Below are 22,768 nucleotides of genomic sequence, written 5' to 3' on the forward strand. Positions count from 1 at the left end.
TAACAAGGAGAGCTCGGGGGAACACATTGATTTCTCTAAGAAGTGGATATAGAATAGATATTGAGGATGAACCAGGGGTGGGTAGAGATTGAATGGGAGGAATCAGGAGGAGGGAGGATGCAGGGAGGGAGCACTAGGAGAGAGGACTGGAACGGCAGGACATTTGGAAGGCAAAGCAGAATGTAGTGCATTGTAAACTCTCTGGAATTTACAAGGGCTATTCTAGGGAAGACTCCTAGTAATGGGGATAGGGAGCCTATATGGGTCTGAGCAAGGTTCTCTGCATCTAAGTTACAGTTGTGCAGCTTGCTGTTCTTGTCAGGTTCTCTACAGTTAGAGTCAGGCAGTTTCTGAAACCTTTGTCTGCTTTGGGTACACTTTTTGTCCTTCTGGGTTTCATCTCCAGCCTTGATAGGAGAGTATGTGCCTAGTGTTACTGTAACTTGTTATGTTACGTTCGGTTGATGTCCACACGAGTCCAGCTCTCTTTTGAAGAAAACGGTAGGAGAAGTGAATTTGCAGGAGTTGGGTGTACAATTGGTAGGAGAGAAGGAAGAGAAAACTGCAGTCAGCATGTACTATGAGAGAAAAATTTAAAAAAAAACTAACTTCTCTTAACTATCAATTCTACTTTTCTCCATCTGGAGCTATAGAATCATGTTTTTGGTTTGTTTGTTTGTTTGTTTGTTTGTTTGTTTCACTTATATAGCAGTTTAACAGATTCTATCAAGTTTATGGCTGATTGATGAAAGGGAGCTGATAATTTTACAAGTATGATCAGGTAAAATCAAGACTTGATTGTTCTCAATATTAAATTACTATTTATTATTAAATATTACATGATTTGCCTACCATGATTTTGGCTAGCATACATTAATTATGTTTGTTAATGTAGTTCTATATGGTATCTCAACATCAATACTCAACTTTCTCTCATCAGTACCAGCCTGTCTTCATCTTCTTTCTCCCAAACTAGAAATCACTATTCTACATTCAAATTTATTTTAAGTTTTTAAATTTGAAATTGAAAGTCCGGTATTGGTCTTTCTGAGACTGGTATTTGACTTTCCTTAGCAAAAACATTCACTGTTGCAACTATTTTGCAACACACACACACAGGGGAAGAGAAATTGTATGCTTAAATCATCAGTTTTATCATTCAGAATATGAGTTTATTTTTTCCAAAAACAACCAAATTTTCCAAATCAATAAAAGATTGAATTAATTATTGAGATATCATGTTCTTCTATCTTTGGAATCTAGTTTGAGAATATACTAGGTTGACTGTTCCTAGTGATGCAGTACACATATTTGTTGAACTTTATCTTAAAATGCCTTGCTTTCCTTTGACTACATGTTCACTTTAAAGTGAAATAGATAGACAAGATCTGTATGATTCTTAATATTTTTCTTTTTTAGCATCTTTTAATTTTTTATTACAATATCCCAGCTATAGCCCCTTTCCTCATTCTCTTCCAATCTTTCCATCCAACCCTCTTCTTCCATGCCCATTCCCCACTGTTAGGGGAGGTCCTCCTCCCCTTCCATCTGACCCTTGCCTGCCAGGTCTCATCAGGACTGGCTGCATTTTCTTCCACAGTGGCCTGGTAAGGCTGCTTCCCCATCAGGGGAGGTGATCACAGAGCCAGCCACTGAGTTTATATTAGAGACAGCCCCTGTTCTTCTTACTAGGGTGTCCATTTGGAGACTGAGTTGCCATGGGCAAAATTTGCAGGGGTTCTAGGTTATCTCTGTGAATGGGCTTTGTTTGGAGTCTCAGAAAAGACTCCTGTGCCCAAATTTTTGATTCTGTTGCTCTCGTTGTGGAGCTCCAGTACCCTCCAGCTCTTTCTATCTCCCCCTTCTTTCATAAGATTCCCTGCACTCTGCCCAAAGTTTGACTATGAGTTTCAGCATCTGCTTTAATACCCTGCTGGGTAGAATCTTTCAGAGGCCCTCTGTGGTAGGCTGCTGTCTTGTTCCTTGTTTTCAACCTCTTCCGATGTCTATCCCATTTGCCTTTCTGGATAAGAATTGAGCATCTTACCCAGTGTCCTCTCTCTTGCTTAGCTTCTTTTGGCGTACAGATTTTAATATGATTATCCTATATTATATGTGTAGTATCCACTCATAAGTGAGTACATACCATGTGTGTCTTTCTGCTTCTGGGATACTTCATCAGGATGATCTTTTCTAAATCCCAACATTTGCCTGCAAATTTCATGATTTTCTTGTTTTTAATTGCTGAGTAGTATTCCATTGTGTAAATGTACCACAATTTCTGTATCCATTCTTCAAATGAGGGACATCTAGGTTGTTTCCAGATTCTGACTATTACGAATAAAGCTGTTATGAAAATGGTTGAGCAAATGTCCTTCTTGTATACTTGAGCGTCTTTTGGATATATGCCTAGATGTGATATAGCTGGATCTTGAGGTAGTACTATTCTTAATTTTATGAGAATTGATTTTCAAAGTGGTTGTACAATTTTAAATTCCCACCAGCAACGGAGGAAATTTCTCCACATCCTCTCCAGCATGTGTTGTCACTTGAGTTTTTGATCTTAGTCATTCTGATGGGTGTAAGGTGAAATCTCTGGGTCGTTTTGGTTTGCATTTCCCTGATCACTAAGAATGTTGAGGATTTCTTTATATGTTTTTCTGCCATTTGATATTCCTCTATTGAGAATTTTCTGTTTAGTTCTGTACCCCAATTTTTTGAAATGGCCCTTACTTTTAAAAAACTTTTTCAATATATTTTTTTTATTTATTACAATTTATTCACTTTGTATCCCAGCTATAGGCCCACCCTCTCCCTTCTCAATTCAATCCTCCCTCCTTCCCTCATCTCTTCCCATGCCTCTTCCCCAGTCCACTGATAGTGGAGGTCCTCCTACCCTTCCATCTGACCCTAGCCTGTCAGGTCTCATCAGGACTGGCTGCATTGTCTTCCTCTGTGACCTAGTCAGGCTACTCTCCCTCAGGGGGAGGTGATCAAAAAGCCAGCCACTTAGTTCATGTCAGAGACAGACCCTGATCCCCTTATTAGGGAACCCATTTGGGAACTGAGCTGCCATGGGCTACCTCTGTGCAGGGATACCCCATTTTTAAATTGGATTACTTGATTTGTTGCTGTTTAACTTCTTGAGTTCTTTATATATATTCTGGATATCAGCCCTCTGTCAGAAATAGTGTGGGTGAAGATCCTTTCCCAAGCTGTAGGCTGTTGTTTTCTTCTGACAACAGTGTTCTTTGCTTTACAGAGGTTTTCAGTTTCATGAGGTCCTAGTTTTTTTTTTGTTGTTTTTTGTTTTGTTTTGTTTTGTTTTTTTACCTCATTTATTTTTTGTTGATCTTAGAGACTATGCTCTTTGTGTTCTGTTTAGGAAATTGTCTCCTGTGCCAAAGAGGTGAAGACTCTTCACCAATTTTTCTTCTAACAGGTTTAATATGTCTGGTTTTATGTTGAGGTCTTTGACCCATTTGGACTTTAGTTTTGTGCAGGGTGATAATTATGGAGCTGTTTGCATTTTTCTACATCTACATACCAGTTAGACTTGCACCATTTGTTGAAGATGCTATCTTTTATCCATTGTATAATTGTATGATTTTGGCATCTTTGTCAAAAATCAGGTATCCATAAGTGTGTGGGTTTATATCTGGGTCTTTTATTTTATTCCATATATCCAACATTCTGTTTCTATACCAGTACTGATGATATTGAAGATCATTCAGAACAGCATCAGGCAAATGATCAGTACCAATCTGAAAAATGCTAATCAAATACCTTAGCTGTAGATTTATTAAAGGAACAGTTTCTGAAGTTGTCTACAGCATGCATGCAGGAGTTGTTCTTTGCCTTTCCAAGTGATTTTGCCCTGACTATGAGAGTGAAAAATAAATATTAACCTCATGCTAGGTAGACAAAAGATATGGACAGAGAACTGCAATTCAAATGTAAAAGTAACTTTAAGGAAAACATCTCCAGTTCTCAAAATTGACAGTTTAAATAACCATTTCATTCAAAGGTGTTGACACCTTGACTTACAAAAGTAAAGCCACTTAAGAAAAATATCTTCTAAACAATGAACATAGAAGCCTACCCTGCGCAGGAAGGTTCACTGATGTAGCAAAACAAAACTCTTTTTGTGCAATGCTTTATTACCTACGACTTTAAAAATATTTTCTGAGATTATAATTATATCATTTCTTTTTAAACATCAATAAACCAATTTGGCATTAATTAAATGATGTAAAGATTGAAGTAATTTGGTTTTGTTTATTTATTGAAGAATCTCAATTATACTTCACACTGCAATTTTAATTGTGTCATAAAAATCTTAATTTTTCTAAGATGGAAACACTGTTCTCGTCTTGTTCCTGTGTTGCCATTTACCATTAGATGTTGTTTATGGTCTATTAGTCAGTTTCAGTTCCCATGACAATGCTCATATCCAAGCCAATTTCAATTAGTATCTTAGTAAGAAATTTAAGAATCCTGTGTCAACTGATTTATTAAAGTCCATTTATATTATATCAAATTAATTAATGCCAGTCACTAATTTTATCAAAATAAGCAATGCATTTTTTTTCTAACATCTATATTCCCATTGCTTTTCTCCACAAGGAATTCCATCAGGTAATATGCCATTTCTACATTCTCCTTTCTAGGACATAAAGCTCCTTACATGGGCTGCTTTATTTGACTTGCTCATCAATTAATTTTTATTGTTTCTGTCTTTTAAAATACTTTTCCAATTTGTTCAATTATTTCTCTTCCATTATATTGAGACAGGCAGAATTCAGCTCCACAGTTAAAGACTAGAACTGGGATTATTTTGGTTCTATGCACATGTCCAATTTGCCTTGGCAATGATTAAGATTACACACAGATGTATGTTCATATAAGTGCCCACAAACACTACAGTTTATTAGCTCATAAATGATCATATTTGTAGCATAAGGAAAAGAGACTATAAATTTTGTCAGGAATAATGGAAGTAATTTTGCTAAACAAAATAATATTGTTCATTAATGAGTAAAATCTGTTCAGTAGGTTATTATTAGTGTGTGTAGTCATTAACATTAGTTTTTTTAAGTAGTAGATTAAACCAAAATTTGAAAAATAGCTTATCATCATTGTTATACATTCATAGTGCTGATTAGTCAATTGTAGTTTATCTCTTTGTGAAATAAAAAGCACATAGAAAATTTCTACCAATGAAGAAATTCTATTGAATAGAACATTCAAAATCAATTATCATTAGCCAGGCATGGTCCTCCATTCCTTTAATACCAGCACTCAGGAGGCAGAGGAAGGCACACCCCACCCCTGTGAGTTCAAGGCAGGCTACAGAGGTGACTCAGAGGTTAAGAGCATTGGCTGCTCTACCAGCAGTCCTGAGTTCAATTCCCAGCAACCACATGGTGGCTCACAACCATCTATGATGAGATTTGGTGCCCTCTTCTGGCATGTCTATATGTAGACAGAACATTGAATACACACTGAATGAATGAATAAATAAATAAATAAATAAATAAATAAATGTCTTAAATAAGACGTTAGTCTGGGACAGCCAAGGCTACACAAACAAAACAAAACAAAAACAAGAGACAAAAAAAAAAAACCAAAACAAAACAATAAAACTAAGCCAAACAAACAAAAAAATCAATGATCATTAAGCATGATTTACAGACTACCACTAATCTTTTACATATTAAGACATTGCTGAACATTACTATTACCTTAATCATTAATGGATGATTTACAGTCTACCACAAATCTTTAATATTAAGATGTTGCTGAACCCTATTTTATATACATTAGTTAACCATGTTTCACACTACATTGAGGAGACAAGTAATTTTAACAAAAATGCTGCTATTAAAAACCTTTCATAATGGCAACTGAATTTTTTAATTGAAATATTGATTTTCTCTTGTCTTTTCTCTATACAACACTTCCTATATACCCCCTTCTCTCTTTCAATTTCATGGTTTTTTAATGTTATTTTTTAATTGTTGTTAACTATATAACACACACATACAAAAACCTGATCATGTTTGTAGCAGCTTTATTTGTAATAGCCAGAAGCTGGAAACAACCCAGATGCCCCTCTACTGAAGAATGGATGCAGAAATTGTGGTACATCTATACAATGGAGTATTACTCAGCAATGAAAAATAAGGAAATCATGAAATTTGCAGGTAAATGGTGGGACCTGGAAAGGATCATCCTGAGTGAGTTGTCCCAGAAGCAAAAAGACACACATGGTATATACTCACTCATATAGACATACAACACAGGACAAACCCACTAAAATCTGTGCATCTAAAGAAACTAAGCAAGAGAGAGGACCCTAACTAAAACGGTCAATCCCCATCCTGAAAGGCAAAGAGGATGGACATCAGAAGAAGAAGAAAACAGGAAACAACCTAGGAACCTTCTACAGAGGGCTTCTGAAAGCCAGAAAAAGAAAACAGGAAACAAACTTGGAACCTACCACAGAGGGCCTCTGAAAGCCTCTGCCCTTCAGACTATCAAAGCAGATGCTGAGCCTGATGGGCAACTGTTGGGCAGAGTGCATGGAATTTTATGTAAGAAGTGGGAAATAGTAAGAGCTGGAGAGGACAGCGTCTCCACAAGGAGAGCAACAGAACAAGAAAATTTGAACACAGGGAACTTCCCAGAGACTCGTACTCCAACCAAGGACTATTCATGGAGATAACCTAGAACCCCTGCACAGATATAGCCCATGGAAGTTCAGTGTCCAAGTAGGTTACATAGTAATGGGAAGAGGGACTGCCTCTGACATAATCTGATTGGCCTGCTCTTTGATCACCTCCCCCTGAGGGGGAAGCAGCCTTACCAGGCCACAGTAGAGGACAATGCAGCCACTTTTGATGAGAACTGATAGACTAAGATCAGAAAGGAGAGGAGAATCTCCCCTATCAGTGGACTTGGGGAGGGGCATGCATGAAGAAGGGGGTGGGAAGGTGGGATCGGGAGGGGAGGAGGGAGGGGCTTATGGGGGGATACAAAATGAATAAAATGTAATTAATAAAAAATTAATAAAAAAAAACCTGATCAGTCCATCCAACATTATTCTTATGTATGTGATTCAGGTTCAGACTGACCACTTGGTGCTGGATAACTAATCTGGGAGATCTCTCTTGGAGAAGACTATATCTAAAAGCTATTGTTAATCATGATGTGAACTGCATTTTTAACAATTGAACATACCTAACTATATATAATTGACTATATGTATTTATTTACATCAAGGGTAAAAGTGGCATTATTTTATTGTCACAAGAGAGTTAAGGAAGGCTGGAGAGGTGGCTTAGAGGTTAAGAGCACTGACTGTTCTTCCAAAGGTCCTGAGTTCAATTCCCAGCAACCACATGGTGGCTCATAACCATCTATACTGAGATCTGGTGCCCTCTTCTGGCATGCAGGCAGAATACTATAAAAATAAATAAATCTTGAAAAAAGTTAAGGAGTTTTAAGCTTCTTTGAATTATAATATGTAATTCAAAAATCTTTACCATGTAGTAAAAAAATTAATATTTTGCTATATATTAAAACATATAAGACATAGATATATAACTATATTTATATATATATTTATAGAGGAAAAATTCACCTATGATTTATCTCTAACATTTTTGGTAAAGATAATTTCTTATTCACTTTAAAGTTTTATTTTTACTGAGAGCATTTTACAGATCATAAACTTAAAAATTATTTTTCACATTGAGAGTCTTTGACTTCTATGACTGCAGAGAATTCTATTTTGGTAAAATATGAATTGACTTGGATTTATACCTTTCTCAGTGTAAAAAAATACAATTATCTTCTAAAATTTACCGAGACCCATAAATAAACTCTTTCAGAAATTTCAAAAATTACTGGAAATAGGTTTTCCCCTAATCTTTTTTCTTATATATATCTGGTTTAGCTTGGAAGCTAATATTTATCTCTGTTCAGAAACCAGCACACGAATATAGGGTATTGTTGGAAAGAATATTGATGTTTCAAAAATTGGAGGCATCATTCCTTTATTGTCATGGCAAAAAAAGTGCAAAGGACTTAAAAATGAAAGTCATTTTTGTACTTTTTAAAAACCATGTATTCTTGACATATGTTACATCCCAACCACAATTTCCCAGCTTCCATTCCTCCTTGCCTTCTTCCCCAGCCTGCTCTCTCTCTCAGATCAACCCCTACTCTGATACACTTGAAGATGAAGAAGAAGGAGGAGGAGCAAGAGGAGGAGGAGGAGAAGAAGGAAAGAGAGAGAAAAAGAGAAAGACAGAAAGAAAGAAAGAAAGAAAGAGAGAGAGAGAGAGAGAGAGAGAGAAAGGAAGAAAGAAAGAAAGAAAGAAAGAAAGAGAGAGAGAGAAAGGAAGGAAGGAAGGAAGGAAGGAAGGAAGGAAGGAAGGAAGGAAGGAAGGAAGAAAAGAAACCTCCTAAGAATATCAAACAAACAAATCACATTACATGCAAAACCCTCAAGTTGAGGCAATGCAATAGGAGGGAAAGGGTCAGGCACAGGAAAAACATTGGAGGTACACCCTATACCCACTGTTAGGAGTCCCACAAGAACACCAAACTATACAACCATAATATATATGCAGAGGCCCTCCCTCAGGTCCATGGAGTGCCTCCAATTGTAGATTCAGTCTCTGTTAGCCCCTATTTGCTCTGCTTAGTTGATTCTATGGGCTGAGTATTCCTGGTACTCTTGACTTCTCTGGTTCCTAGAATCCTTGCTCCTCCTCTTCTTCAGAGTTCCCCCTGGTTTTGCTTAAAGTTTTGTTATGGGCCTCTGCATCTGCTCCCATCAGTTCCTGGACAGTGCCTCTCTGATGACAACTGAGCTAGGCAACCAATCTATGACTATAGCAGAATAACATTAGCAATTATTTCATTGACTTTTCCTTTTTTTGTCAGTTGTATTTGGTTCCATGTACATTGGTTATCACCATGACTGCACCTTCAGAATATGAATTTAGCAACATTATTTCAGTTTCTATTTTGTGAAATAATTTAATAAGTGTTGGTGTTAGCTTTTATTTGAATATCTGGTAGAATTCTGCACTAAAACTGCTTGGCTTTGGGATCTTTTTGGTGTCAGACTTTTAATGATTGCTTCTATTTACAGGTCAATTTAAACTGTTTGTTAAGGTCTTGATTTAACTTTTGTAGTGTATGTTTCTAGAAAATCATCAATTTCTTTTAGATTTTCTGATTTTGTGGAGTACAGGGTTTTATTTTTTAAATTTTTAATTGTTTTAAATTCTTTACATTAATTACATTTTATTTTCTTTGTATCCCAGCTGTAGCCCCTTCTTTCATTCTCTCCCAATGCCACCATCCTTCCCTCATCTCCTCCCATGCCCCTCTCTAAGTCTACTGATGGGATGTCCTCCTCCCCTTCCATCTGACCCTAGCTTGTGAGGTCTCATCAGGACTGGCTGCATTGTCCTCCTCTGTGGCCTGGCAAAGTTGCTTCTCTCTCAGGTGTAGGTGGTCAAAGAGCTAGCCACTGGGCTCATGTCAGAGACAGTCCCTGTTCCCCTTACTAGGGAATCCAGTTGGATATTGAGCTGCCATTGCTACATATGAGCAGGGGTTCTAGGTTATATTCATGCATGGTCCTTGGTTGGAGAATCAGTCTCAGAAAAGACCTCTGTGTCCAGATATTTTGGTTCTGTTGCTCTCCATGTGAAGCTCCTGTGAATACAGGGTTTTAAATATGACCTAAGTCTTTGCGTTTTCTCATTGTAGATCCCCCTTCTCATTGCTGATTTTGTAAACTTGGATCTTTCGCTGTCTTTTAGTTATTTTGGACAAAGATTTTCTACCTTGATGATTTTCTCAAAGAACCAATTTTGTGTTCATTTATTCTTTATATTGATGTCTTTGTTTCTATTTTATCGATGTCAGCCCTCAGTTTGATTAATTTCATGCAATCAACTTATCTTGAGTGAGCTAACATGTGTATTTTTAAGTTGACAGTGTAAAAAATCTCCAATTGTTTCATGTAGGCTTTTTACTCTTAGCACCAAGTTTGTTGTGACTCATAGGTTTAAATATGCTGTTCACTTATATTCATTGAATTCTAGGAAGTCTTCAGTTTCTTTATTTGTGACTTGACTCAGTAGTCATCTAGTAAAGAACTTTTCAGTTTCTATGAGTTTGTAGGCTTTTTGCTGTGGTTAATATTCACCGCTACTTCAGATATAAAGTATGGATGTAAAGTAAATATGGTCTGATAGGAATCAGAGTTTGCTTTAACATTTTTGTTTATGTGGAAACTTGCTTTGTGACTCAGTTTGTGGTCAGTTTTGAAGAATATACTATGATGTGCAAAGAACAAGGTGTATTTGTGTGTGTATTTTAGTAACATGTGTGTGGACCCTTTTGTTTTGGGCATAGATCTTAAGATTAAAAATCATCTTACTTGATTTTTGCATAGATGAGTACAAAGTGTCCATCTACATCTCTTTTTATTAACTATGAAATCTGTTTTGTTAGCTATTAGAATGACTATACAAGCTTGATACTTGGGTCCATTTTCATGGGAAATCTTTCTCTAACCATTTTCTCTGAAGTAATGTCTAACTTTGTTTATAAGGTGTGTATCTTCTATGCAGTAGAAGGAAGGATAGTGTTTTCACATACTTTCTGTCAGCCTGTTTGTTTTTATTGGAGAATTAAGTTAGCTGTCCTCTGAGAGGCTCTTCCTAGCAGCAGATCTAAACAGATGATGAAACAGACAGCTAAACATGGGTGAAGCTTAGGTAGTCTTGTGGAAAAGTTTGTGTGTGTGGGAGAATAGAAACACATGGAGGTGTCAGAAAATTCACAAGAAAACCAACAGAGCCAACCAACCAGGGAAAACAGGACCTGTGGAGACTGACGAACCTAACCAAGGACCACTCATGGACTGGCCTTAGGCCCCCTGCACATATGCACCCCATGGGGCTTGGTCTTCATGTGAGACCCTTAGTAAGAGGAGTGGGGCTATCTCTTACCTGGACTCTATTGCCTGCTTTTTGGTAACTGGAGGGACTCTGGAGGTGATGCCTTGCCAGACCACAGATGGAAAGGATGTGCTCAGTACTGATCTGACTTGATAAGCTGGGGTGGGTACTTGGGGGGGACTCCCTATTCTGAGAAATAGGGGAGGGGATGGAATAACAGGGAGAGAGGGTGGGATCTGTATGAGAAGAGGGAGGGGTCTATGATCAGGATGCAAAGTGAACAAGTAAATTAAATATTTTAAAAAAAGAGTTTACTGAGGGTTTTCCAAGATGACCTCAATCAGTGTACCATACCTAAGGAGCAGAAGATAAGAGACTGTGAAACTAGTGAGTAAAGAGGTGACTGGATCCATAATGACTTTGGTGCTTCTCAGAATGAAGGGGATATCTGAGGAGTTGGGGACAATGAGATTTAGGTTCCCCAGGCTTCCAAGGTTATCTCAGAAACTGTGAGCCCTTGCCATGTCTGAATACTTGAGAGTACAGGCCCCTGGTCCAGGTACCTCTGCTTCAGAAGCCAGACATCAGATTCCTCTTGCTCTCCTGAGATTAGCTTCTGGATTTCTGGGAAAACATCCCAACCTTCAAGCCAGAGTTTACTGGTTGCCCTGTGGAGAGGAGGTGAACACTAAAATTATATGGCTCCCATATCCAAGATATCATAGTGTAAAGGAATCTGAGTCCCATGAAACACCAGTCTCAGTGTGGCTGCATCCGAAATACCAGCACCCATTCCTGTTTCCATGGACCTCTCTCATCATTCTGCAGACTATTCCAGACATCAATGACAATTAGATTCAGTCTTTGGTGCAGGTTCAAGGAACAAAAGGCCAAGGATATGAATAAAAAGATAACTAAAGGCCAGAGTAATAAGACAATCAACAAAAACCAGGATATGACCCCACCAGAAACCCCCCAAAACAATAGATATTGTAATATATCTGAAACACAGAAAAATGACATTAAATCTATGCTTATGCAGTTGTTAGAGGCATGAAAATTGGAAATGAACAAATCTTTCAAAGAAATACAGGAAAATACAACCAACCAACCAGAGACCATCAAGGACAGACAGGAAAACACTATAAAATAGATTAAGGAAATAAATAAAAACACTCAAGACATGAAAATGGAATTATAACCAATAAGGAAACACAAACAGAAAAAAAAAAACTGGAGATGGAAACTTAGAGAAGAGATCACAGTCCTGAACATCTATACAGCAAATACAGGGGCACCCACATTTGTAAAAGAAACATTGTTAAAGCTTAAATTACACATTGATCCCAACACATTAATAGTGGGAGATTTCAACACCCCACTTTCACCAAAGGACATATCATTGAGACAGAAGCTAAACAGAGAAATAGTGAAGCTAACAGAGGTCATGGATCAAAATGGATCTAAGAGATGTCTATAGAGCTTTTCACCCAAACGCAAAAGAATGTAAGTTTTTCTCAGCACCAAATAGAATTTTCTCCAAAATTGACTAATCAGTCACAAAGCAAACTTCAACCAATATATAAAAATTAAATTAACCCATCGTTAGTTATTAGATCACCATGGATTAAAGCTAGACCTCAACAACAACAGAAACAACAAAAAGCCTACACTCATGGAAACGGAACAACTCCCTGCTAAATGATCACTTGGTGAGAAATAAAGGAACAAATTAAGGACTTCATAGTGTTCAGTGAAAATGAGGGCACAACTTACCCAAACATATCGGACACTATGAAAGCAGTGCTAAGAGTTCAGAACACTAAATGCTTTTGTAAAGAAATTGGTGAGATCCCATACCAGCAATTTAACAGATAACCAGAAAGCTTTAGAAAATAAAAAATAAAAAAGCAAAAACACCCAATAGGAGTAGATGGTAGGAAATAATCAAACTCAGGCCTGAAATAAAATTAAAAACAATGAGAACAATTCAAATAATCAATGTAACCTTGATTTTGTTCTTTGAGAAAAATCAACAAGATAGACAAACCCCTGGCCACACTAACTAAAAGACAGACACTATACAAATTAACAAAATTGGAAATGAAAGGGGGACATAAAAACAGATACTGAGGAAATCCAAAGAATCTTTAAGTCTTACTTCAAAAGCCTGTATTTGATAAAACATGATAAACCTAAAGGAAATGGACAATTTCCTAGATATACTTCACCTACCAAAGTTAAATCAAGAGCAGGTAAGCAGTTTAAGCAGCCCTTTAACCCCTAAGGAAATAGAAGTAATCATAAAAAAGTATACCAACCAATAAAAGCTCAAAGTCAGATGGGTTCAGAGGAGAATTTTACCAGACTTTCAAAGGAGAGCTAACTTCAATACTCTTCAAACTATACCACAAAATAGAAACTGAAAGAACATTACCAAACTCATCCTATGAAGCCACAATCACCCTGATACCTAAACCAAAAAAAGACTCAATGAAGAAAGAAAATTTCAGACCAATATCCCGTATGAACACTGTTGCAAAAATGTTCAATGAGATACTTGCAAACCGAATTTAAGAACAAATCAAACACATCATCCACCATGATCAAGTTGGCTTCATCCCAGGGATGCAGGAATGGTTCAATATATGGAAATCCATCAATGTAATCCACTATATAAACAAACTGAAAGAAAACACACACACACACACACAATCATCTCGTTAGATGCAGAAAAAGCCTTTGACAAAATCCAACACCCCTTCATGCTAAAATTCTTGGAGATATCAGGGCTCATACTTAAACATAATAAAGGTTATATACAGTGAGCCAGTAGCCAACATCAAACTAAACAGAGAAACACAAAGCAATCCCACGAAAATCAGAGACAAAATGAGGTTGCCCACTCTCTCCATATTTGTTCAACATAATGCTTGAAGTTCTAGCTAGATCAATAAGACAACTAAAGGATACAAATCAGAAGAGAGAAATTAAAGTATCACTATTCACAGATGATATAATATACATAATACACATAAGCGACCAAAAATTCCACCAGAGAACTCTTGAAGCTGAAAAACTTCAGCATAGTGGCTCAATGCAAGATTAATTAAAAAAAAAAATCAGTAGCCCTCCAGTATTCTAATGATAAATGAGCTGAGAAAGAAATTAGGGAAACCACACCCTTCACAATAGCCATAAACAATATAAAGTATCTAGGTGTAACTCTAACAAAGGAAGTCAAAGAACTGGATGACAAGAACTTCAAATCTCTGATGAAAGGAAGTGAAAAAGATACAAGAGGATGGAAAGATCTCTCATGCTCATGTATTGGTAGTATTAACATAGTAAAAATGGCCATTTTGCCAAAAGCAATCTACAGATTCAATGCAACCCCCATCAAAATACCAACACAATTTTTCAGAGACCTTGAAAGAAGAATTTTAAACTTTATATGGAAAAGCAAACAAACAAACAGACAAAACAGAATAACTGAAAAATTCTATAAAACAATAGAACTTCTGGAGGAATCCCCATATCTGACCTCATGCTATACTACAGAGCATTAGTAATAAAAACTCCATTGTACTGGCATGGAAATACGCTGGTTGATCAGTAGAATCGAGTGGAAGACCCAGAAATAAACCCACATACCTTTGCACAGTTGATTTTTGACAAAGGCACTAAAACCATACAATGGAAAAGGATAGTATCTTCAACAATTGTTGCTGGTCTAAGGAGATGTCTACATGTACAAAAATGCAAATTCTTCACCTTGTACAAAAGTCTAGGTCATGTGGATCAAAGACCTCAACATAAAACCAGATGTATTAAATCTCCTAGAAAAGAAAATAGGTAAGAGCCTTGAACTCAATGGCACAGGAGACAACTTCCTGAACAGAATACCAACAGCACAGGCTCTAAGATTTACAACTAATAAATGGGACCTCTTGAAACTGAAAAGCTTCTTTAAAGCAATGGACATAAACAACAGTACAAAATGGCAGTCTATAGATTGGGAAAAAAAAATCTTCACCAATCTTACATCTGAAAAAGGGCTAATATCCAGAATATATAAAGAAATCAAGAAATTAAACACCAAAAAACCCAAATAATTTAATTAAAAATGGGATACGGAGCTAAACAGAGAATTCTCAACAGAGGAATCTTGAATGGTGGAGTAATACTTCAGTTCTAGTGACTTTTGTTACTACAGAAATTTGCATGCAGTAACCATTATTTAGAATTGATATTTAGTCTCTTTACTTTCCCCAGACTTTAGGAAGAATAAAAGTAGAATGTACCAAATTAAAAAATCCCTTTTTATTTACCTTGAAAGAATATATAGATATTGGATACATGAATTAACTGATATTGAACTCATTTAAATATGTTACTCTTTAATTGTATAAGATTAATTTTGAATATATATTCAATTTTTATGAACAGCTATCAGTATTTAATATTAAACTGTAAAACAGCATTTAAAAATGAACATTACATTGCTTATATGTAATCTTTCTATATTAATAATATTTATCTGAGAATGGTATGCATAATTTATATAATTTATATATTATTATATTTATATAATACATATTTATATATTGTTATATTTATATAATATTTATATATTAATTTATATAATTTATATTTTGTGTTATAGCATATTATGAATGAAAAAACTACTAACTTGGTTATTCTTTAGAAATATATTTCTCTAGACCATTTTAGGGCATTTGCATTCTTAGATTACACATTAAGTATTCAGATATAAAATAAAAAACAAATAGTTTAAGATTAGTTTAAAATATGTTCTGAAGACAAATAGTTTTATAGATTTAAAGTGCCTTTAGTTAGACTACATCATGTTTCACAGAGACTTCCAGATGTGACAGGAGAATAGATGCTAGGTTCTTTGTCCTCCTACCATGTCTGCATCTGGGTTGATAACATTTTTTTATTAATAAAAGGATTCATTTTTCCGAAATGAAAATTTCTTGGCCTGCTGTTCAGGATTTCTTTAGAAAACTTGGAAAAAGAATTAAAAAAGAATTATAGTGTCACTTTTTTTTTCACCTCGTATGTACACTTTTAAGTAATGGTGCCAAATAGTGTTATTCACATTTTTTAAAATAAAGAATAGAGGTTATCAGCACTTGTGAATAGAGCTCATTATCTTTCGTGTTCACTAGAAGATGTCACGGAGATTTTGTTTTATTTGCTTTTCTAAAAAAAAATAAATAAATGTAACTTGATAAGCAATTATATTCCTAATCTGCTTTTTGCATTCCCCACAAGATTTTTCTAAGCAGTCAATATATATAGTAATGCACTGTGTGTAGAGTTTATCTTTCAACTTTTAGATTATTTCCCTGAGATTTGCATGCCCAAATTTAACATGTTCCTTGTTTCTGTTATTATGCGAGAAATCATGCCTGATTAAACTCAGTCAGTTTGCAAGGCAGGGGGTTTGTGCAGCTCTACTCATGCTCTGCGGGTCCTTACTTAATTGTCATCTCTTTGGAAACTACATTAAAAGATTTTTTTTTCAGGGTTTGCTGCTCACCTGTTTGTTCATTACATTAATTTAGGTTGTCTTTCCTGCTGTTTGTTAAAAACTGCCACCAGGAGATTTGGTGGGGTTACTTTCTATCCACTCTCACATTCTAATGTATTATTTCACTTTGAATATAGAGCATTATGTGATCTCTGAATTCCTTAATTCTTCTCCACTATCTAGAGAGAGAAAAAGGGCTAGAAGAGACTTGTTTCTATCAGTTACAAATATGTGTAAAATTCTTAAACCTTGGGATGGACTTTAAAACATTAACATCATTAATAAATACACAACCTCTCTTGAAATGAAATGAGTTTTTCTCAACAAAGGCTGTAGAGTGAAATACCCATGTTTTTCTCTTCAAAATGTATAATAGGAAGTTCATTTTATGTCTAAGCTTTTAGTTGTACACCTTTGTCAGATATGACAATAAATACTTTATTCAACTATCACACTATGAATTAAACTATGTTTAAATAAAGAGTAGAGATTATCAGCACTTTTAAACTATGTTTAATTCATGCTTTGTTCAATAAAGTGTGTATTTAATTTTGTGAATAAATATGTCAAATTTCAACAAATACACATTTTTAATATAGTTTCTTAGAAAGTTTGTGTAAAAATAGTGTTATATATGAAAAGAGATAAATCAATGCTAAAAGTGATTAACTTATAGCAGCAAAATGATGTTTGAGTTATGTGGAACATCAATTTTTCCTGATTTTACAAAACATTTTATATTCACAATCACCTCCTCTGTGATAATTGTGTACTGTAGGTAAGAATCATGGAATGACTGCAGAAATATTCTGTGTGAAAGGAGGACTTTGTAGCCAGTCCTGAAGATACCTGATAAAACAGGGTCAGATGAGAGGGGAGGAGGTCCTCCCCATTCAGTGGGCTTAGAAAGGGGCAGAAAGGATATGAGGAAGGGAAGGTGGGATTGGAAGGGAATGAGGGAAGGATCTATGGCTGGGATACAAAGTACATAACCTGGGATACAGAGTTAATAAAATGTAACTAATAATAAAAATTTTTAAAAATTAAAAAAAAGAAAGATTTTGTGTGGTACACCAAAAAAAAAACAAAACAGCTTGAAATATGAAAAACACAAAAATGTATCACAATTAAAGCAAGAAGAGAAAAAAGCAAATCACACACTAAAAAAGTACATATTTATCATATTATTTTACAGATATCACATTTCCATTGTAAAGGAATTTAAATTTTTTTTTAAAATAGCTTTGTATCTTTTTAAATTCTTTAATATAATTTAAAGTAATGTAATTAGAGGTCTTCAGTTTGGCATACTGAAGATAGAATATAATGAAGAGCCTATATATGATTAGCAATAACTTTTTCAATTATTATTTTAACATTCTTCTTTATGATGGCTTCCCAAAGGATGTCTGAGCCCTGTATATTAACATAATTCATGCTTTGTAAATTTATGACTATACATACAATTAAGCAAATAGGTTGAAAGATTTTGTGGCGTGTTTTATTTTCCTTTATTTTCTCCTGCCCTTCTTCCTTTGTCCTAACTTGCTACATAAAACATATACATCAACTGTGAATGTCTGAAGTACACACATTGCCTCAGTTAACTCATTTAGTGGTAAAAAAAAATCTACCAAAGTTCATCGTTTTCCAAAATATACAAACCGTAGTCATCAGAAAATTAGGAATACTGCTGCCTCAATATCCAGCTATACCATTCCAGGACGTATCTCTTAAAGATGTTCCACAATTCAACAAGGACATTTGCTCAATGATGTTCATAACAGCAACAAGGACATTTGCTCAATGATGTTCATAACAGCTTTATTAATAGCCAGAATCTGGAAACAACTTAAATGTCCCTCAGCTGAGGAATGGATACAGAAGTTGTGGTACATTTACACAATGCAATACTACTCAGCAATTAAACAAAGTAATTATGAAATTTGCAGGCAAATGGATGGAACTAGAAAAGATCACCTGAATGAGGTAAGCCAGAAGCAGAAATATACATATTATACACACACAGATGCACACGCACATACACACACAAAACATGGTATATACTGACTTATAACTGGATATTAGCCATATAATATAGTATAAATATACTATAATCTATACTCCTAAAGAAGCTAAACAACAAGGAGGACCCTAGGGAAGATGCTTAATACTCATTCAGAAGAGCAAACAGGATAGACATGGGAAGTAGGAGAAGACAGGGACAGGACAGGAGCCTTCCACGGAGGGCCTCTGGGTATTGAATCAGATGCTGAGACTTGAAGCCAAACTTTGGGCACAGTGCAGAGAATTTTATGGAAGAAGGGAGAGATATAAAGACCTGGAGGGAACATGAGCTCCACAAGGAGACCAACAGAGCCAAAACTCTCGGCTAGGAGGCCCTGCACGGACTGATAAATCCATCAAAGACCAGGGCTCTAGAACCCTTGCTCAGATGTAGCCCACTGGGGTTCTATGGCAGTCTCTGCCATAAACTCTGTGGCCATTCTTTCGTCACCTACCCCTAGAGTCATCATTTAAACAATGTATCTTTTATTTTATTTATTTTTACTATTATTATGATTTGTTAAAATTTATTCAATTTGTATCCCAGTTGTAGCCCTCTCCCTAGTCTCCTCCTAATCCTATACTCCCTCCATCCTCTCCCCCTATGCTCCTCCCCTAGTCCACTGATAGGGGAGGTCCTTCTCCCCTTCTAACTGACCGTAGCCTTTCCGGTCTCATCAGGACTAGTTGTATTGTCTTCCTCTAAAGCCTGGTAAAGCTGCACCTCCTGCCAGGAAGAGGAGATCAGAGACCCTGTCAATGAGTTCATGCCAGAGAAAGCCCCTGTTCCTCTTACTAGGGACCCACTTGGAGACTGAGTCTATGGACTACATCTGAGCAAGGGATTTAGGTCCTCTCCATGCATTGTCCTTGGTTGACTTATCAGTCTCTGCAGGGCTCAGATTTTTTTTTTTTTTTTTTTTTTTTTTTTTGGCTCGTTGGTCTCCTTTTGGAGCTCCTGTCTCCCCCAGGTCTTTCTGACTCCCCCTTATTTCATAAGATTCGTTGTACTCTGCCCAATGTTTGGCTATGAGTCTCAGTCTCTGCTTCGACAGCTCGATCAGTAGAGTCTATCAGAGGCCTTCTGTGGTAGGCTCCTGTCCTGTTCCCTGTTGGTGTTTCAATTGCAGCTAAGGGAGGAAGTTTGCAGGCACAAGTATACAAGCACAGGAGTGTGCCAGGATTTGTGCCTGCCTGGAATGGTGAAGTGGATGTGCAAGCACAGGTTGTGGTGCAGGCTCCATTTGCTGTTTACAGGTGCAGCCTATTCTTAGTTGTCTGAGAAAGCACCAGATTGATTTTTCCAAAGTGGCTGGGCAAGTTTACATTCCCAGCAGCAATGGAGGAGTGTTCCCCTTTTTCCACAACCTCTCTAGCATGTGTTGTTATTTCAGTTTTTGATCTTAGTCATTCTGACGGGTGTGAGGTGAAATCTCAGGGTCGTTTTAATTTGCATCTCTCTGATGGCTAAGGACATTAAACATCTCTTTAAGTGTTTCTCTGCCATTCTATATTCCTCTATGGAGAATTCTATGTTTAGCTCCATAATTCCATTTTTTACTTGGATTGCTTGATTTATTGCTTTTGAACTTCTTGAGTTCTTTATATATTCTACATATCAGCCCTCTGTCAGATATAGGGTTGGTGAAGATCCTTTCCCAGTCTGTTGGCTGTCATTTTTTTCTGATGACAGTGTCTTTTGCTTGACAGAAGATTTTCAGTTTCATGAGGTCCCATTTATTGATTGTTATTCTTAGAGCCTGTGCTGTTGGGGTTCTGTTCGGGAATTGTCTCCTGTGCCAATGAGTTCTAGGCTCTTCCCCACTTTTTCTTCTAACCGATTTATTGTATCTGGCTTTATGTTGAGGTCTTTGATCCACTGGGACTTTAGTTTTGTGCAGGGTGATAAATATGGATCTATTTTCATTTTTCTGCATGTAGACATCCAGTTGGACCAGCACCATTTGTTGAATATGCTGTCATTTTTTCCATTGAATGGTTTTGGCTTCTTTGTCAAAAATCAAGTATTCATAGATGTGTGGGTTTATTTCTGGGTCCTCTATTCTGTTCCATTGATCTATCTTTCTGTTTCTATGCCAATACCATGAATACAGTGTCTGGCTCTTTGAGCACCCACCCTCCCCCGAGGGGGGAGCAACCTTGCCAGGCCACAGAGGAGAACGTTACAGCCAGTCCTGATGAGACCCAATAAGCTAGGGTCAGATGGAAGGGGAAGAGGAACTCCCCTATCAGTGGACTTAGGAGAGGGGCATGGGAGGAGAAAAAGGAGAGAGGGTGGGGTTGAGAGGGGACAAGGGAGATACAAAGTGAATAAACTGTAATTAAAATAAAAAAATAAAAATGTAATTATAAAAAAATAAGCAGCATCCTCCATGTCCTCTGTATCAGCTCCTGCCTCCAGAAGACTGCCCTGCTCTGAGTTCCTGTCCTGAATTCCTTCAACAATAAACAGTGATGAAGAAGCATAAGCCAAATATACCCTTTCCTTCACAACTTGCCTTTTGTTTTCTATTTTATCACAGCACTAGTAACAGTACCTAAGACACACACATTCCTTTCCAAGTTCCCTGATTTAGAAATTCCTTTGTTAAAGTTTCCTTATGAGGCTGGAGAGATGATCAGCAGTTGAGAGAGATATTGTTCTTTCTTCTTTTCTTTTTTTTTTTTTAGAAATCTATTTGTGTGTGTGTTTTAAATTTAAATTTAATTTTTATATTAATTACAGTTTATTCACTTTGTATCCCAGCTGTAACCCCTTCCCTCATTCCTTCTCCGTCCCACCTTCCCTCATCTCCTCCCATACTCTTCTCCCAAGTCCAATGACAAGGCAGGTCCTCCTCCCCTTCCATCTGACCTTCGCCTATCAGGTCTCATCAGGACTGGCTGCATTGTCTTCCTCTATGGCCTGGTAAGGCTGCTCCTCCCCTCAGGGGGAGGTGATCAAAGAGCCAGCCGCTGAGTTCATGTCAGAGACAGTCCCTTTTTCTCTTACTAGGGCACCCACTTGGAGACTGAGCTGCCATTGGCTACATCTGAGCAAGGGTTCTAGGTTATCTCCATTTATGGACCTTGGTTGGAGTATCAGTCTCATAAAATACCCCTGGTCCCAGATTTATTGGTTCTGTTGTTCTCCCTGTGGAGCTCCTGTCCCCTCCAGGTCTTTCTATCTCCCCTTTCTTTTGGTTCCCAGAACTTAGGTTAGGCTGCTTCCAACCAGTTGTAACTCCATCTCCAATGAATTCCACACTCTCTTCTGGTCTCCACACCTGCCTGTGTTCATGTTCTCAGACCATTGGCCCCATACATAGACACATAATTAACAATCAATCTAAAAATGTTTATAACTTCATCAAACTTTTGCCATTTTAGAAACAGGAATTTAAGAAAACCAGATGCTGTTTTGTCAGATCTTATTTGGGTGTAGAATGAACTATTTCTTACTCCTTTTGAGGAGAGAACTCTGTTTTGCATCTATAATGGAAAAGGGTTTCTGAAGATTTCATCTGAGTCTAAGCTTCTGACTTAAAGAACTCAATAAAGTGCCTCATTATTATGTTAAATATTTGTCAATGCTATTATTTCAGCTTCCAGACCACCTTTATTTTCATGTTTTTATTTATGTTTATTTTTACGTTTTTATTCAAAATAAATTATTCTCTCAAACAATATATACTGAGCATAATGTCCCTCCCTTCTACTCCTCCAAGCCTTTCTGCGGGCTCCCTCTTTTGCTGGGGACCTCCATTTAAAGCAGACATTGGTTGGTCACTCCCACAAGTTGTGTTTCACCCTTGCCCCAGCACATCAGGCAGGTAGGAGAGATGGTAGGCTGAGAGTTCAGTGGCTGGTTTGCTGTCCAGATTTCTATTTTTGTAGCCTGCAGAGTATCTTCCCAGGCCAAAGAGACCAGAAAGTAGGGGTGAAGTCTCTATGAAGGAATCAGCTTAACCTCTCTGTATTCAATGAGCTGTGTGGATGGTGTCCTCTGTACGAGCAGTGTGACCCTCTGTACTAGGGTCATCCTGGGTTGTGTGGAGATCTCCATGGGGTGCTTTTGGCCAACTCAGTCCTACCACAGGAAGCCTTTCCTGACTACAATGGGTGGCCAGTTCAGACTCCATACCCATTT

Source organism: Meriones unguiculatus, chromosome 9, assembly GCF_030254825.1.
Source record: "Meriones unguiculatus strain TT.TT164.6M chromosome 9, Bangor_MerUng_6.1, whole genome shotgun sequence".
NCBI lineage: Eukaryota > Metazoa > Chordata > Mammalia > Rodentia > Muridae > Meriones > Meriones unguiculatus.